Source organism: Camelus ferus, chromosome 12 (assembly GCF_009834535.1).
Source record: "Camelus ferus isolate YT-003-E chromosome 12, BCGSAC_Cfer_1.0, whole genome shotgun sequence".
NCBI classification, from domain to species: domain Eukaryota; kingdom Metazoa; phylum Chordata; class Mammalia; order Artiodactyla; family Camelidae; genus Camelus; species Camelus ferus.
In genome coordinates this window covers 52,483,338-52,502,333 of record NC_045707.1, presented here as the reverse complement: position 1 = coordinate 52,502,333, position 18,996 = coordinate 52,483,338, and the positions used below count along the sequence as shown (strand labels likewise).

The following is an 18,996-nucleotide window of genomic DNA, read 5'->3' as shown; positions in this document are numbered from 1 at the left end:
AAACAGTCATATATACATGTACATAAAACTGCCAGCTTCAGTTTCCCCTGTCTGTAATCTGTGGGTTTATGGTGAGAGTTGAATGGCAGAATAATAGGAGAGAAGTGTTTTCTGTGAACAGTAGTTAACAAATACCCCAGATTCAGCAATGGTATAGCTAGAAAATCTTCACTTTTCACTTCCCACTCAAACCCAGATGCTTCTCAGCTAGGAGGCTCACGGAGCTTCCTGACATGACTGCTCACCAAACACAAGCTCCCCCAAAACAGAAGGCATATTCCCTATGAACACAGCCCATTATCAGCCGGCAGTGGGTGAGAAAGGACAGGGGTGGACCCTGAGTTTAAAAACAGAAAAGGAAATGCAGGTTATTAAGAGTGCACGGATAACACCAAGCAGGTTTCTGGTGCTTAGGAATAAGTTGTTCTGCTTTTTGGTTTTGTTTAAGGAAAGGAATATTCAAGTGCCAGAGAGCCCTGGAATTTCTCACAGATCTGTAGACTAATAAAAAAAAAAAAAGTTAAATAATCTGCTCCTATTTGGGGTGCCTCCAAGCAATAAAAGTAAAAGATGTCAGAGTATTTTCTTTGCCGTACACTATTTTGACAGACACAATCACCAGTCGACAGCTGGATGTATGTCAGCTAACTTTCTGATTTCTTCAGGAAGCAATAGATTAAGTCAATTTAGCCCCACTTCACTGAGTACCCCAACCATAAATAGTAAGCTCCATCTACTTAAAATTTTACAACAAGGATTTGCATATTTACCTTCAGGTGGTAATCTACAAGCATGAAGTTAATTGGTATTTGGCCACTCTTATTTAATGTCTCATTAAAAATTCCTTAAGCTACTCAAGACAGCAACTTCTGCAGCATTTAAATGCATAGACACTACAAGAAGAATGTATGAATTACTTTTCTATCTCATGGTCAAAGTGTTTTCATAATGGCTACTATTGTTTATTAATTATTACAGCTCATTATGTATCGTATTCCAGGCATGAGGGAGACATTTCAGCACTTGATCTTTACCCTCTTAGGACTAACATTGAAGGTAGGACCTCTTACCTGCGTTACACAGAAGGGAAAACCAAGGCCCTCAGAGGATGAGACCTGCCCCGGAGCCCTCAGGGGACAGGGGTGGATTTTTCTGCATTACTCCCACCCCCACTGGCCCCAGGACTCTGACACTGACACTTTTCCTTTGTAGCCCTATTGTACGTATTTCACATTTATGAAACACTCTTGTTTTCTTTCAGTCCATGCAACACATTTTTCCTCCATGCAGTTCCTCCAAATTCCAGGTGTCGGAAGCCATCACCGTAATCGGGGAAATGCTGAGTAAGCGCTTTCGGCCTGCACTTTTTGAGTACAGTGCATTTTGCCCAGAAGGTTTTAGTGGAACTCCTGTGATGGCTTCAATTTCTGCAAGCTTCTTGAGGGTAGGAAAGAGATTCTGCTCACCTTCCCAAGTCTATCGCCCCTCCAAGAGTCCCCAGCACATAGCAGGCACTTAATAAACACTGAATGAACTGGATGTGTAGTTAATTGTTTTTTTCCCAAAATCCTCAATTAGGACAATGAACGTACATACACATTTTCAAATAATGTATTTAGTGAAGGATTTGTGTCTCCCGCCGGGACTTGGGATGGAGGGGTAGGGGTAACTCGTCCCTCTGAGATGGACACTACCTGGTAGCATCATTCAACTGAACCTTGCTCGGCCTGGGGGCTCGCCTACCCACCCTGGAACCGCGCTCTGGGTCCGCAAGAGGACCCCGGGGAGGGAGCGGCCCACGGCCTCCCGCGCGCAAGCGGGGACTGCGTTGAAGTTCAAAGGCACATGTTAACCAGCAAACAAAGGGCGGCGTGGTCTCGGTCCCGGGACCAGCTGCGGCCGCCTTGGAAGGGCAAGAGGGTCGCGGCGACAAATGGGCATTCCGCACACAAGCAGACGGACACCCGATCTGGTTCTCGGAGCGCCAGGCCAGCAGCCCCAGGGCCGCCGTCCCGAGAACTTTGCCGGCCCTCGCGGGGCCTGGCGCCGGCGGTGGGGAGGGCCGGGCAGATGGATCTCTAGGGGACTCCCAGCGGCAGGTGGCCCGCTCCCGGCCCAGCCCCGACCCCGGGCGTCTCGAAGAAGCTCCCGGGAGCGAGGGCCAGGCGGCGGCGCGGAACCCGGCGGAGCAGGCGGAACAAAGGGAGCCGCGGGCCGGGAGGATGCTACGCTCCCCTGCGCCCCACCCGGCCCGCTCTCGGGCGCTGCCTCGCGCGCAGGTAGCCCGGCCTTCGGCGCCGCGGGAGGGTGTGTTGGAGCCGGGAACACAAAGACTCACTTCCGCGGGGCCAGGCGCCCCGACCCCCTCCCCGCCACTCACTGCCCGTCCTCATTCCTGCACCCCGGCCGCCGGCGGGCCCCGAGTGCCGAGCGGTGCCGGGTGGAGCCTGTGCAGGTGACCCCCGGAGGATCGGGGCTGGCTGGAGGCGGCGGCCGGGGACAGGCGTGCCTTTCCGGGCTGCCGCGCCGCCGCGCCTCCCAAGTCTGCAATCACTCTCTGCCAGAAGCAGGGCTGGGCGCGCAGCCGGGGAGCGCCCCGCCGTGCACCCCCTGCGCCGCCGCGGCCAGGCAGCGGGGCCGGGGCGCGGGGAGCGGACTGGGAACTTCTCGGGGCCGGCGCCCGGCCGCTAGGTGAGAGGGGCCGGGAGGGGGAGGCCGCAGGCGGCCGCGGAGGGGCCGGGGCGGACGCAGGGGCGCGCGGGCTCGGGGCGGGGCGCGGCGCAGCGCAGGCTCGGCGCGAGGGCCGGGAGCCGCCGCCGCGCCGCCGGGAACAATGAGGCGCGCGGCGCGGGCTGAGCGCAGCCTCGCGCCGGCCCGGAGGCCGAGCCCCGCGCGCCTGCCGCTGCTGCCCTGCGCCGAGCGCTCTGGCCCGGACGCGACCCCGCCGGCCGCCCGGGACGCGAGCGCGGGTCGCCGGGGCTGGGAGGTGGAGCCGGGCGGTCGCCGCGGGAGCCTCTGAGCCGCGCGCGCGTCGGGCGCCCGGGCCCCGGGTCTCCGCTCCAGTCGGGGCGAGTGTGGGAGCGCGTGGCGCGCGCCCGAGCGGCTGCCGGAGGCGAAGATGTGACACGCTCGTCTCCGACGCGAGTGCCGCCGGATCGGGCCCTGGGAGGCGCGTCGTCCAGAGAAGGTGGGCGACCTAAGGCGCGGGGTCGGGCGGGGCGGAGGCGGCCGCCGCGGGGTCTCCGCGGCCCTGGCCCCGCTCAGCGCCGAGTTAGACTCGGCGTCCTGGCGCCAGACCTGCTTGGGGGACGTTAAGGGTGGTTTTCGGGAGAGAAGCAGGAAATTCTTCCAGAGGTGAGCCCACCGGAGGGCTGGCGCTTTGGGGACGCGCGGACACGGCTGTGCCCAGGTGGCTTGTATTTTGGCTCTGGAAGGGAATCGAGGTTTTTAATCGTCTTTCTCCACTCCACCCCCATGCAAAACTGCACTTCTTAAAGCTTCAAGTGCGTTCCATTGATTTCCAGTGTTCTGTGGCTGGAACGATTAGGGGCAGGAAGGATCTTTAGAATCCTGAATACCCGGTGTTAATTCTTGGCGCACTTGGGTCAGGAAAACTCCTGCTTTGGGGTGGTTTACTTTCCACCGTGTGCACAGAGGCTTTTGGATGCATCTTGGGGGTACGGAATGTAACATCCCTCTCTTGTTCGGATTTTGCAAGGCTGGGGGACGGCGTGGAGTTAAACTCAGGGCTGGAAGCGAGTGACGCTTTGCAGAGCGATCCGAATAGCTGTTTGGAGAAGCCGTGCTTTCCAGGAATTTAAATGAGACTTTTTGTGATCGCCTTCCAGGTCTCTCCTCCTGGTACCATCTTTGTTTTGTCAGGCTGAACTTTGAGAGCTCTTTTATAATCTGAGAAGCACTTGAGAAAAGAAATGCCTGGCTAGATTGTTTGGTGAACGTATTTTTAGTGGTCATGGTAAAAATTTGAGGAGAGGTAAACCGTATTTGGTCGAAAGCTTTGCTTTCTGTGCGGTTCTAACGTGAAGGGGCCGGCGGGTCCTCCACGCGGCTAGCTGTCTGCTGGTGAGGACATTACTGGCGGACTCAGGACGCGTTTTAAGTACTTTCTGCACTTTTTAAAAGTCTCAGGCCAGTTAGTTGATATTTACATTTTTGGAAATTTGGGTCAACATACTTTGCCACATTGAAATAAAATTTGTGGCTAATAAGGAATTTCTAACATTGAAGAGCTGTATGTCATCCTGTTGTTGCAAACTTGGAGTTAATATGGCTCTTAAGAGGAAAAAATGATGCATGATCTTGAACTTACTTCTACCCACTCTCTTTAACCCATTATTTTTCTGAAACTGGCAACCAAAATTTACAACACTGGACGGCTTGCGTTTTCCACTAATGCATCAGGAAAACTGTTGACAGTAGGAGATGGATATTGTGATCAGAATAGGAGCGGCTTAAAACAGGGGGTGAATCGCCTTGGATTTCACAGCTAGGTTAAAAAAAGTCACTCAAACATGCTGGAATTCCTGATCCAATTTTTGTTGTGAGTGAGGTAAACTGTAGCGTTTCACCTTTTTGTTTGGTGCAGTTGAAGCTGCTGGAGCTTTGAGCTAAATCTCTGTCAAGGCTGTGGTGTGAGCCTCACTTTTAGTGGGGTTCTGAGCCCCACCACTTGGGAGGGGGGAGATGGTTGGGGAGGGCATTCAGCGTGGAGACCAGCAGAGGTGAGTGTATTCTGTGCTGCACGCGATCCGGGAAGCAAAGATGAAGAAATGAGAGCATTTAGCCTGGAGGGTTCAAGGCTGAGATGATTTAATATTTGAAAATATGTGAACGGTTTTATTATGCAGAGAAAGGCAATCAACTGTGCTCAGTCTCTGATGAGGATAATTAACAGGGAATGGGTTTACTCATGGGCTGAAGACTTAAGCTGGGTCCAGGGATATGTTAAATAGTGAAGTCGTTGCTGCGACATTCCTGTACATGTTTGTATCTGCAGCTCTTTTTCTGAGACTCTCCTCTTTCCGAGATGATTTAAGTATGAGTCTCTGATCTGTTGCTTATACTGAAATTTTATACTCTAGCTCTAGAATTTATCCAAGTATTTCTCAAGTGCTCCCATTTTCCCTATAATGACAAACTCATTTCTAGGCTTCTGTACCTACCACTTAGGTAAACAAATGGTGGTTCCTTTCCAGAAACTTGGGGATCTTTGCCCTTTGAGAAACTTTTAATTTTCAGATTTGGTGTCTTATTCTTGATTTTTTTTTTTTTTTGAATAAAAACATCTTAGGCATTGGTAATTGGGGCAGTTTTTTTTTCTTTAATATTCACCTTTCTTTAAGTAGACAGTGTTTTTACCCCTCCTGGATCCTCTCTTACATAATCTTAAATTTTAATTTTTAAATTAAGTGAAGTACTTTATTCGACTTGCTTAAATGTCTTAGCAAAAGATAGTGCCTTCAAGGTAGAGATATGTTAAATTTTGAGATTTTAAGCACTGAAAGCTTCTTCATAAAAAAGAACTATGGTATGAAATTCACGACTGATGGTAAGAGAAATAAGTACATGGATTTCGATGTTAACTGGGGGATCTGGACCAGGAAGGTAGTATTCACCCAGCAGTTTTCAGTGTTCTTAGCAGGTTGGTGCCAAGGCCAAGCCCTGCGTGTCCTACAGAAGATGACCAGCTACTGTTAGGGTATCAATGTTGGACTTTTCCAGTCAATGCATCTGCCATTTTTTCTGAAAGCCTTCCTTCCTACTTTTGAGAGATGTGTTTGTAAACATTATTAAATACACAGGGTATAGGCAGAAACAAGGATTTATTAAGCTCCTTACCAAATCCCATCCTGATCTGAAATTCCAAGCCCCTCCTCCAGAACTGATGGAGAACAGCTGCACTTCAGAACACCTGGAACCCGCCTGGCCTGTGGGTGGTGTGGCGGCCACAGGGTGAAGGGTGTGGGGTGTGGCCGGAGCGGTCCTGAGCTGGTGGTTTGGGCCAACACTTGCATCCGTCCTTGACCTGCCGCTTGGTACAGCTGGGTCCCAGCAGTGGTCTGGCTACTAAGACAGTCTTGGCTTGTCCACAGGCAGGTTCCGGGCTGTCTTGTCCCTCTTGCTTTGGGGGAGGAACTGCTCTGTGGATGGAGATGACGTCAGAGCAATGCTGCCCACCGCCAGGAAGTTCTGTCTGCACAGAGCTGTCCATGCCCCTCCTGGTTTCTGCTGCCCCCTGTCGTCCTCTCTAGGAAAGAACCTCCAGTTCCAGGCCGGCATGGTTTCTAAAACTTGTGAGGGCTGTGGTTGCAGTTTTGCACTGGACTTTTTCAGAGAGCCCAGTGGCAGGGAGAGCTCTTGGCTGGCGGCCCCGACCCGAGTCCTAGGGCTGCCACCCCTGCAGTGACCAGTTTCCAGGGCTGTCAAATGAAGACGCAGGTTAAATCCTCTCCAAGGTGTCTTCTGATGCTGGCATTCCTCGGAACTAATCACCGTGTATTCTGGGATCCCGCGCAGCTGATTCCCCTGCTCTGAAGAGAATGAACCTTTAGTTCACATGGTGGACACATCCCTTCAAACACTGCGTAGCCTGGGGAGAGCAGAGATTCAAAGGATGATGACAGCGACTGCTTCGACGGTTCACTAGCATCCCGCCCTGCTGCTCGGTCTGCACAGGGTGTGGAGGGGCACCCTGGCCGCAGCTGGGATGTATTATCATCACCCCCGTTTTCCAGGTGAGGATACTGAGCCCAGAAAGAGGACGTGTCTGCCTCAAAAGTCGCTTAGCAAGGACGTGGCAGAGCTGGGATTGGAGGCTGGGTTTGTGTGAGATGAGGTCCCGCTCCCCAGGGGAAGGGGAGGACTCCTCTCCTTGTTGTGAGACCAGAGGAGGACTGGCTGTAAGCATCCACGTCTCCAACCACAGCTGGGCTTGCTGGCTCAGGAGGGCTGTGCCAGGATGAAAGCAGATGGCGGGGACCCCACGCCTTCACCAGAACTCAGAGGGAGAAGGAGAACTGAGCTGACACTTAACAGTGGCCCCTGCCATTTGGAATATTCAAGTGGATGATGTTAGAATGAAATTCAGGCTCACAGGTTGTCACAGAAGTGAAATTTCCAAGGAAAAATTTAAGCTAAGATTCGAGAACATTACCTCCATGCTTTGAGTTACGGGGTTGGTGAAGAGAGCAAAGCTTAGAAAGTGGTCTCTTGGGACATTTAGAAATATATTGGAAAATACACTGTAAAGAAAACTCCTGCGACTGCCTTGATTATAAGCCTCTGTTTTCAGAAGTTTATAATTCACACATTAAGTGTTACTCTGGGCTGCTTCTAAGGTTTGGGCCTGAGAGGAAGATGCTTTATTAAATTTAGAACAATTGGTTTTCCATGTTCAAATTATTTTTCAAATAAAGGTCCTTGCATGTGGGTAATTGTTGTGGTTTCTAAAATGACTTAGCTTTAAATTAAATTAGGGAAAGGGTAAATCCCTTAGATAATCCAATAGCGCTCATTATTCAGAAATAAATGTGAATAGTCGCTTCCTCGAAAGCATAGTGATATAAGTGTATATAAGTTTATGATGTGTTAAAAACCTGTATTTGTACCTCTGGCTACAAATGGGTCGAAAAAAGTACAATTAATACAGGATTTGCCTTCCAAATGATACAGTTCATCTAATGACAATGTGAAACTCTAAGTACATGATTAAATGAATGAATTTGTTTTTACTGTTAGAAGAGGGAGCTTACCATGTAAATTACATTGTACAACTGAGAAAACTGTCACCTGAGAAATACCAATACAAAAAAAGGCGGGGGGGGGGACTATCTTTTGGTGCACCTTAAAACCACTCCCTGTCGAACCACAAGGCATACATGGTTTGATGAGCGTGCTTTGCAGGGTATGTATTTCCCATAAGCCCACATACTCTTCTCTCGAGTGAAAAATTCAAGTTCTGTACGTGGGGAGAGGCAGACAGAACAGGACTTTATCAGGACGGTCATGTGTGCGTGTGTTGGCTTTATACTGCTCTGTTACACTTTCACTGGGTGAAAGGAGGGTTGTGGTGACGGTTAGGTATTTAAGCGTTGCCCGTGTTTCCTCTGTGTACCTGCCAAGGACATTTTTATGGAGATAAAGTCAGGTGCCTTGGAACATTCCTTCACCTGTGAAATTTCACGATGAAGCCCCTTCCCTTGGTGCCCGCGGGTTGTAGGTGGACAGGAAGCAGCAGCCACTGTCATGAGTCCCCCTGCCCGTGTCAGTGGAATGGGGGACGGGTGGGAAGGTTCACCTCAAGACCCTCGGTGCCCCAAGCGACTGTTGAACCCAGGTGCTGCGGTCACAGTGACACCCTCGAACACAGCAGGTCCAGGGCTTGTCTTTCTTTTTTCAACTTTCTTTTTTTAATTCACAAAACTGTCTTTACTCTCACAGGATATTATTCTTTTCAGCTCCATGTATGCTCACGTATCAGATTTTGTCAACCTCAGGTGCAAAAGATAGAGGAGGAACTAAGCCCCCAGCCACCCCCTGGGATCCTGGAAGGATACGGGGAAGCAAGCTTAGTGATCCCCCTTGCATACCGGCCTGGAGGAGACACCCCCATTTCGTGCACGAGTCACACCTCTTTCCTCGCTGGTCCTCAGAGCGGCAGTGGGATTTGGGAGAAGAGGTAAATAAAGACATGACATCCTCACCTCCTGCCCCCTTCCCTAGCTTCCCTTGCTTTTTCCCTCCCGAGAGTTCAGAACTCTTTCGTTCTTCACTCCTGGGCTTCCTGCGTCCATCTGTATTGTAGGAAGAAAGCGTGTGTCATTTCTCCAATGGTCAGTTTTACTCCTGTTTCTCCAGTTACATCTCTAACCAGAGGATTGCCACAGAGAAAAGTTATTTATTAAACCCTTTGTCAAGGCCAGCTGTGCACGCACAGATCATAAGTATAAAGTTTGATGAGTTTCATAAACCGAATACACCTGTGTAGCCAGCTAGATCAAGGAGCATGTGTTACCGGCATCTCAGAAGCCGCCTCGTTCCCCCTCCCAAGGAGGTCACCACCGTCCTGATTTCTAACAGTATTGATTATCTGTATGTTACCCGCTTGCATTCAAGTTTGAACAGGGTAGCCTTTAACAATTCAGTATGTTTCTAGAGTTAAGGCAGAGAGGTAGCCGGGAATGAAATGGTGGTGGTGCTGTTAAGGCAGGAAGTCAGACATCTGAGAGTCCAGCTGCACAGAGAGTCCCTTGCTGTGTGACGTGCATTCGGCTGCTGGTAACGTCCGAGCTTGGACTGGCCATTTGCTGGGTGCTAGAGATCTTCCTTTCCATTCGTCTCAACCACAAGGTCGAATGTAAATTTTAAAATGTACTAAAAGCTGGTGAGTGCGTTACGCTCAAATCTTGAAGACATATTTTACCACATTTCAATTTATTAAAATGAAAGTGAATATATAACATTTATATGGAAAAAACACGAAGTTTTCTTTATTAACTGAATTTTATTTCATTTAGCAACTTGTAGCCTTTTAATTGTGAATTTGGACACTTTAATTTTGCAAGTAGACACAGACGGATTGTCCTATGAAATGCTTTGCACAATGCCATTAGACTCACTTAGGAGACATTTTTAAGGAACCAGCTTACAGAAAATTTCAGCAGGCCATGGAAGATTAAAGTCATATAAATTATGCAAAGTTTTTGCCTTCACAGAGATCCTACATTGCCATTTGGAAATAATAAAGAAAAATATGAAAACTAAAGAAATCTGAAACCTCAGTCCAATATACCAGTGGCCTGGGCTGTGCTTGGGGCGCCCTGACGAACTTCGAGGGAGGTTTTCACTCCATGGAAAACTAAAGTTCAAAAGGCTATAAAGACAAGGTAGAATGGCATCGTAAAATCTGTAGAAAGGAAGGGAATAAGAAACTGAGATACGACTTTTCAAGTAAAAAGCATACCAGGCAGATTGCACAATAAAGATATGATGTACTCAGATTATACTGTATAAATTCGGGGTTTTCCTCAAGCGGAGGAGGTGGGGTTCAACACAGGGCCGGATGCCGGTGGAGCCAGGTGGGCGGGCAGCCTGGACTTGGCTTCTGTCCCACGAAGAGGGAGCTGCCTCTCCCCGCCTCCCTCCTCCGGGCGCCCTGGGGCGGGTGCAGCGAAACTGGCTTCAAATACGCGGCTGTGCTTCGCGTTCCCGCCCAGAGTCTCTCCCCTGAGGGAGACGGTGACACAGTTTCCGGAGGACAGTGTGTCTGCGGCTCCAGCTCCTGGACTTCGTCATATTCCTTGCAGAGGAGTGGGGGCGCGCCCGCCCGGGCCGTAGCTGGAGGCACATTTCCGTCGGGAGATGGTTCCACGGGTGCCTCCACCCGCTCCGGCGCACCTCGTGCACGCCGGCCGGTGTCCAGAATGCGGAGGGTCATCTTGCCAAACCCGAGGCTTGGTCATGTGACCTTGCCCTCTCCTTGGGGACACGGTCTGGGATGCTTAGAACATCATGGGCTTCTGGACTGGCCCCCTGCTTGTGGTCTCCACTCGCCCGCCTCCGTCACGCACACGCACGCGCGCACGCTCGCACACACATGCATATAAACATACACCTGCACACATGCACGGTGGATGGTCCCGTCTGCTGCTGCACTGACTCCTCCCTGTGTTACAGTGACTGTTTACTCCGCTCTCACCCCTGCTGAACTGCAAGGTCCTTGCAGGCAGCCCTGCAGGCAGTGTCCCAGCTGCTAAACACACCCCCCAGGACTGATCTCGGATGCTCAACCCACGTGGAGTGAGTGGAGCTAAAATACTGCTTGACTGAAAGGACTACCATCTGCTCCCTGAACATGATTTCTGAAAACAGAGGGGAAAGGGTGGGATCTTTTGCCTTTTTTCCCAGTTGAATCCGGTGTATATATGTCGCCCGGATCTGTGAACAGGATGTTCCAAGGATGAGGGACCATAGGTCAGGTGGACCAGTCTGTACAAACCTTCTCTCTAGGGCTGCAGGTCATCACTTTGGAGAAACACATTTCCTTGCAATGTTAGGAAGTCAAAGTTAAAACATTCAACCTTTTCATTTTTACACTTCTTTGACTCTCGCAGAGAAAACCTGAAATTCACCTTTCTTTTCATCATCTTGACAAACGATGTTTCTTTCTTTAAGGAAGCATCAGAAGTGAGGGACACATGCCGTTGGTCAGACGTTAGTAAATAATTTGAGCAGGATCTGCTCAAGGAGAGTTTATAAAGGCACTCTGTCTCGGAGTCGTCAGTGTATGAGCGCATTAGAGCAACTTACATTCTCAGCACCTGGGGTGATGATTAAGGCTGCTCCCCAGGGAAGGGGCTCAGCAGGGTCTGTGACGGGGCTGCATCTTCTGCCTGCCCACAAATCATTTGGGAACAGCTATTAAAATTAGGAAAAGGTACCTCTAGACCAGGGAAGGTATAAAAAATCAGCTGTCTGCAAAGAATTGTAAATGCAATGCCTTGACCCTAAGTTCAGTCCAACCACATGCAGGTCAGGAAGTTAACACACACCTTTACTTGGAAGCCAGGGAATGGCACTAACACACCTGGCCATATGTGTCTGATGTGGCCATGACCTTGTTCTGCCAACGATCCTGGCAGGAGACAGCTACCTGGGCTGAGGGTGCCTTCTCTGCACAGAGGGTCAGCATGCATTTGAGGTCATTAGAGTTTATGTGGAACTTCATGTATTTTCAAAGCATCTTCCCGACTCACACCCTCCGTGCACTAAGGACAGTGCATTTCTCTCTCTAAAGGTCTAGGTAGCGTCTGGGGCATGCCTGGGTGAGTCAGTTAATTAAAGGGACTCTCCCTTACTCTGAACCCATACTAGAATTAAAGTTAAAAAGGCTGCTCATGGTTTGAACTTAGGAACTTCAAGTAATTCTCAGTGGTAAATAGAACATTACAGGAATTTAATCAAAGCACATGGAGTTAAAACACACACACACACACACACACACACACACACACAGGGCATTTAAATAAAGTGTTTCCTTGCTCCATTTCCGTATGCTTCGGATATAAGGGACCATTTGCAAATAAAGAGAGAGGAACCTTAGTGTGGACTTCCTTTCAACCATGGAAATAATTTTAAATTACTTTCATCATCTAGTTAAGTGGAATTTTAATGTCTGCATGTGTGCTGGCTGTTAGCGGTCCTGCTGCAGACTGTGGTACCCAGGCAGTTCCGTCCAGTGACCCCACCCCCCCCCGGGGGTCTGGCACCAACTCAGGTCTGTCCCAGAGTCACACATCCGGCAAAGGAGGCTCTTGGTAGGAAAGCTCCGTCTACTGTTAGAGGTCTGGGCTGCGTCCCAAAGCGTGCTGATCTTGCTGTCATTTAAAGTAATACATTAAAATTTGAAAATCTGTGCAAATTATTTCATTTTTCTTAAGGACCTTAGCTCTCTGTGTACCCTCAAGCAAGCCCTTTTAATTTTCCTTGTGAGTCATGCTGTGCCGGCTTAATAAGGTTTGCATCACCGGTTGGTTTCTCTGCACTTTTTAATTATGTTGTTGTGCTGGACGAGATTTTGGATAACTGGGCATGGTGAGAAAATTTGTTACTGTGTTCTGGAATTCCGGTGCCAGCCAGGAAGGCCTGACCCTCTGATACCAACCCGGCTTATGCACAGTCTTCTGGGAACTCAGAATCGATGGATATTGAAACTGGATTCCAGTTCATCCCAAGCTTTTGGGTGAGGGGGTGACCTTGGCCTTGGCCTTCGTACTGGCTGATGTTTTTGCTTGTTGACTGGTTTGGTTTTCTTTTTCCAGCTGCTTCAGGCTCCTTGAGAAAGTTTACTCTCTGGCAGGGAGCCTCAACCTAAACATGATTTTGTGGCTTTCTAGAAACTGGTGATGAATAATTTGGATGTAATCATTCAGAGGAATAATTCCGTCCTGCCTTCCCTTGGTTTAGGCTTCATGAACGTCTTGAGTGAGTGGGAGTTTCAGCCTCTGTGGCCCCCTCTTAGTGGGCTGCCATGAAGCATCAGCATGCTCACCAAAACAATCATGTCTTTTCTTTTTTTTTTGAAAGAAGGGCCCTCCTTGTCCTGGGAAGGGAGGAGGTGCATCCTTGCTAGGACCGTATGCACCTCGACTTCAGCTCTCTGCCAAGGGAGAGGTGGGGAGATCTCACTGGGGGGCGATGGGCTGAGTGCAGGCCCCGCCCCCCAGGTGACCACCCATGCAGGTGGCTCTCCCTGCCCCCTGCCACTGGCCATGTTGCAGGTGGGCCTCCTGGCAGTCACCCCAGGCACGGGGGCCACCCCAGGCAGAGCTGAATGTGGCTCAACCCAGAGGTGGCCCGACAATAGCGACACCAACAGGGATCTGTCTCCCAGGCTCAGGGGCCGGGTGCCCCCTGGGCTGCGCCCTCTGTTCAGCCCTGCTTCGTGCAGGGAAGGGGTGGAGTGCAGGCATGCAGGGAGGGGTCCCCTTGGAGCTCGGGGTACCTCAGCTTCCACCTGGACCCCTGCACTGCTGAGTGCGAGGCCTCCGCTATCAGTGATGTTGATGAGAAGGTCTTAGAAGCAGTCAGATCCTTTCCTCCCTCCCCCGGGTTCTCGCGTGTTCTGGAAGGGTCTGACTGACAGCTCTGAAGCCCCACTCTGCTGGGAAGGGGAGACCGCGGGAGGGGTTCTGCTCTGTGTAAACACCAGCTTCTCTCTCCCTGACCTAGAAAACAGGTGGAGGGGTCACTCTGGCCCCCATCCCAGCAGCCTTCCTGCGACAGGAATGGGTTATCAAGGAGTCCAAGGGTTTGGGGGCTTCTGGAGGGAAAGACGAAAAGATGAGACGAAATGTGTTTTCTGTTTGCCGACGGAAATTAACAGTGGCCCTCGCCTGCTAGTTCCCAGAACATCTTGAGTGGAGGGGGAAGCTCTGTGCCCAGCAGCCGCCGGAGACACAGCACGCCCTGCCCTGGCTTCCTGGCCGCCCCTGCCAGACCCTGACCAAGATCCAGACCCTATCCGGACCCAGACCCAGATCCGGACCCGGACCCAGACCCAGATCTGGACCCAGATCGAGAATCCCAGGGAGTCTGTCAGGGGTCCCTCCCCAGGACTGCCTCCGTTCTGCTCACACCTTGGGACTTATGTATCTGGCTGCCTGCCACCCCTAAATCCTCTCCAGCACCCACCCCCACCGAAGATTCTTCTATATGGGAATTTATCTAATTTATCTCGGTGTCGCCGGGGGCTCGAAAATTCCTCCCTAGATATTTGCTGAATAAAGGACACGTCTTTCATGGCAGACACGGGCAGCCGGGCCCTGGAGCCCCTCCCAGGACTTTTTACCTCGCTGCTAAGGGATGGCTGAACGAACTGGATTGCGCCCCCTCAAGGGATCAGCACTTGACGGGGTTCTTTATTGCACTCACTCCCCAGTTCATGCTGTAATTAACGTTCGTGGGAACACGTACATTCTGAGGTTAGAAGTTTCCTTCTTGAGAAGAGAAACAAGTTGGCTTCTTGTAGTTGTCTCTGAAGCCCCCAGACTCTACACTGATGGTGGGTGGATGACGTTTTTTTCGTCCTGGGCTCTGTCTGTCTTTCCTCAGCCTCCGTCCCCAGCGCTCTCTGGTCAGTCAGGTCAGCGCATCCACGTGGACGGCAAACCCCGCTGGGGGACTCCAGGTCACCTGTCTTTGCTGTGGGACTTGGACACAAGATACTTAGTTTATTATGGCAGGTTCTAAAAATTTATGACCTGTGAAAAGTTTATTTGCAGTCTGCAACTGAGGTCAGAATTGGACATTTAATCTGTAAACCCATGTGGCACTGCACTGCACAGTATGTGGGAGCTCTTTATAAACCGTAGAGGGTGGAGGGCCACCCGCAAGGGACAACAGACTGAGTCTCAGATTCCAGGGACTCCAAGTATTGGGGGCATTTGGGGGTGTCATTCTTTTTAATTTTCTTCTTTCTTTTCTACTTTTTTCTTAAGACTCTTAGAGCAGCTTAAGGTTCTCAGCAGAGTTGAGCAGAACGTACAAAGATTTCCCACGTACCCCCTGCCCCCCATGCACAGCCTCCCCCCGAAGTGGTGGTACATTGGTTGCAACTGATAAACCTGCACTGACACATCGTGATCTCTCAAAGCCCACGGTTGACATTCGGGTTCTCTCGTGGGCTCGTACATCCTGTGAGTTTGGACAGACGTATAATGACATGTATCCATCATGTGTCATCAGCATCGCATGCAGTAGTTTCAGTAAAAACCCTCCGTGCTCTGGCCCTTCACCCCCCACCCCCAGCCACCTGCTCCTGCAGCCACTGACCTCTTACTGTCTCCATCGGTCCCCATTTTCCAGAATGTGCTAGAGCTGGAATCCTGGGCTGGTGAATCTCCTCAGTCCGGCTTCTGTCACTTAGTCACATGCATTTATGTTTCCTCCACGTCTTTTCATTGCTTGATAGTTTGTTTCTTTTTAGCTCTGAATAATATTCCATCATCTCGTTGTTACCGCAGCTTACTTATCCATGCACCTACTGAAGGCTGTCTTGTTTGCTTCCAAGTTTGGGCAGTTCTGAATAAAGCTGCCAAATCTGCCAAAAACATCCATGTGCGGGTTTTTGTATGGACGTAAGTTTTCAACTCCTTCGGGTAAACACTGAGGAGCGTGGTTGCTGGGTCTTACATAAGCATCTGTTTAGTTTTGAAGGAAGTCCCCACGCCATCTTCCAAAGGGGCCGCACCGTTCTGCCTTCCCACCAGCAGCGACGGGAGTTCCCGTTGCTCCACATCCTCGCCGGCACTTGGTGATGTCAGTGTTCCGGGTTTTGGCCCTTCTAGTCGGTGTGCGGTGGTGTCTCCTGTTGTTTCACTTTGCGCCTCCCTGATGACTGTGATGTGGAGGATCTCTTCGTGTGCGCGTCTGCCAGCTGTGTGTCTGTTAAGGTCTTTGGCCCATTTTTTTAATCAGGTTGCTTATTTTCTCACTGTTGAACTTTAAGACGTCTTCATACGGCTTCAAGAACAGGCCTTGATCGGCTGTGTCTTTGACAAACAGGTTCTCCCCGTCTGTGACTTGCTTTCTCGTCCTCTTGACATTGCTTTCACAGAGCAGGGGGTTTTGACTTTAATGAAGTCCAGAGCATATCAGTGAGTCCTTTCATGACGGTACCTCGGGGGTTATATCTAAAATGTCACCATCACACCCAAGGTCATCCAGGTTCTCTCCCGTCTTATCTCCTAGGAGTCTTCCCGTGCTGTGTTTTACATTTTTGCCTGTGATTTCTTCTACTTTTTGTTATAACAAAGCAGGAAAAAGTTAACTGGATTCTGGGCTTCGGTGTCCTCCTCTGTGAAACATGATCTGGGTCTTTTTTGACCAACGGTGGTTTTCCATGTCAATCAGCACGTCTGCTCTGGGCCCCAGGGTGGCATCTGTTTTGATCAGAACACAGTCTCGGGACAGTGGTCGAGGGGAACTGGCTGCCAGACTGGCAAATGCCTTTTGGCCCTCGTTTACGCAGCCCTCCTGAAGACTCGGGTTTGTTTTTGTCTTGCTGTTGCATTACCGTCTTCCATAACACCTCGTCCTGGGATGTAACTTATGAATGATCGAACTCACAGCCTGCCGGGTGGTTGGGGGTCTTTGGGACTCAGAGGCCATGCGTGCAGTGGAGATTCCTGGCATTGAGGCCCCTCATCATCTGGTTGTGTTTAGTAAGATTCTTAGAAATGTCTTGGCCGCCCGTTTCTCTGAAAGTGTCCACTTCGCTGACTCTCCATCGGGTCACAGATGTATGTTCCTGGGTCAGAGTGGCTACTCGCTCAGTGAATGGAGAAAATACAGCTCAAACGATTCAGTGAGAATGAGGAAAAAAAGGAGAAAGAAAAGTCAAAGAGAATAAACACGTAACAGTCAGATGTGCAGATGGCTAATGGTGGAATAATGACAAAAATTTTCCGGAACAGTCTGAACCCTGTTGCTCTTCCCGGGAGGCTGGAGAAGACGGTGCAAGAGTGAAGGAGACGTGACATCAGCCTGGGCTCACGTGCTGACTCCGCCGCCTTGAGCCCTGTGACAGCTGGTCTGGCCAAGGGGCCCCAGGGGAAATCAGACGGCGTGATGGGGCCCTCGGTCTATTGTGTTTCTTAGAACACTGGCCTCTTTCTGCCTTTGAAGCTGGCTTTGGTTCTGACAGGAAGTGTGGCCTCTGGGGCTGTGGGGCCCCCCGTCCTTACAGAGGAACCCAGCTCACCGCGTGCTCACTGCAGTCCTGCCGACCTGCACGCACGGTGGGCTCGCTGGGATCCGTGCGCGGGACGCCCCGGTGGCTGCAGGAGGGCGGGAGGCCAGGGCTGCCGGGCACGCGTGGTCCGCACATGTTGTGCGGGTCTGTTCTGCTGGAGCAGCTGTTCCGTGGTCCTGCTCCCCGTCAGACCTCACTCAGAAAACCCAAACTCAGAGACACGACTATTAAGAATGTCAGGACGGTGAGCGGAGTGCATGGAACCAAGCACGGCCATTTGACTGTGCCCATGAGGCCGGCCCTCGTGATGGCCGATGGGTTCTTTTTTTTCTTTCTTTTTAGAGATCATTTTAATTGACTTTTTTTAATCAAAATTTTGTGGGGGCGTAATTAGGTTAATTTATTTTTGTTGGAGGGACTGGGGATTGAACCAGGACCTTGTGCATGCTGAGCACGTGCTCTATCTCTGAGCCATGCCCACCCCTTAACTGACTTTTATTATTGCAGCCTGGGATATTTTCAAAAGATTATCATTTACTCTGTACAACTGTACGTAACTGATATTTTACCTCATTGTAGAACTGGACCACAAATTTATACTAAAAGGGGAAGGGCAACCAAGTAAGAAGTGGTTTTTTTAGCACATAATACGGAGTGGATCCACAGGAGCCCCGCGTGCCCACCTTGCGCCTGACATCCTGAGAGGGTCGGACCCTACTCTAGGGTGTACTCTTTCCCCTTGAATTCAGAGTAGTCCCTCCACACTGCTCGGAAATGAAATCCAGATACAGATTTTCATCAAGCTCATCTGACATTGTGAATAAATTGTAGGCTGATGAATTCAGGGTTTCTGTGATAAAGATCAAAAACATTTCCCTTGCTCAAAAAGCCGTCTGGGCGCGTGTATTTGTGCTGGAGTTAATGCCGTGTTGAGTAAATGTAAGAGCTGCTGCAGACGTTTGCAGAGCAAAGGAAAAACGCCTTTATTTACCTCTTGCTGAGAGCAGTAATGAAAAGAGCAAATGCGTTCAGGAGTGAGAGGCAACAAAGATTGGAGCTGTTGTGGGTTTTTTTTCTTTTTTTCCCCTTTTTTTATTGGAGTATGGTTGATTTATAACGTGATATAAATTTCTGGTGAACAGCAGTGATTCAGATATACATATACATACATAGATTCCTTTTCATGTTTTTCATTACAGGCTACTACAAGCCACTGACTATAGTTCCCTGTGCTGTACAGTGGGACCTTGTTTATCTGTCCTGTCCAGACTAGGTCGTATCTGAAGATTGGAGCATCTTTATTACTCTGGGCCAGTGGTGTTGACATCTTGTTTATGCCACATATACTAATATCGTATGCCGCTAATAGTTTTATGTCCAAGTGCTTCTTACGAGAGATGTTTGATGAGTGAATAAATGATGGAGCAGTGATTTTTTTTTCTGCTCCAGAACATTCATGTACTCAGTGTGGAAATTAGAACAGACACCCTCATTGTAACATTGTTTATGTATTTACATAAGAGTGAGAAAGAACAACTGAACATCAGTTCCACTCAATAATGGGATATTCTTGCCTGACACAGGTACCATGAGGGCGACATTAGCAGTTATTCTCACTACATTCTAGAATTATGAAGGATAAGACTGTGTTATATTGTCCTCTTTACCCCTGCCATATAGCACAGTGCCTGGACGTATAATAAATGCTTGTACCATGTGTGTGA

The 18,996-nt window shown here is 50.0% G+C and overlaps 1 protein-coding gene across 5 annotated transcripts in view; it reads left to right on the top strand.

The window, feature by feature from the left end:
* Window positions 1-1,988: 1,988 nt before the first annotated feature.
* Window positions 1,989-18,996, top strand: part of ST6GAL2 (ST6 beta-galactoside alpha-2,6-sialyltransferase 2) — a 60,325-nt gene continuing 43,317 nt past the window's right edge. For 2 of the 5 annotated variants that reach the window (XR_004324770.1, XM_032493652.1), the window contains exon 1: window positions 2,969-3,187. The gene's annotated coding sequence lies outside the window, so the exon portion shown is untranslated. Of the gene's footprint in view, window positions 2,280-2,370; window positions 2,692-2,968; window positions 3,188-18,996 lie in introns of those variants that run through there. The other 3 variants (XM_032493654.1, XM_032493653.1, XM_032493655.1) reach the window with 3 other exon arrangements.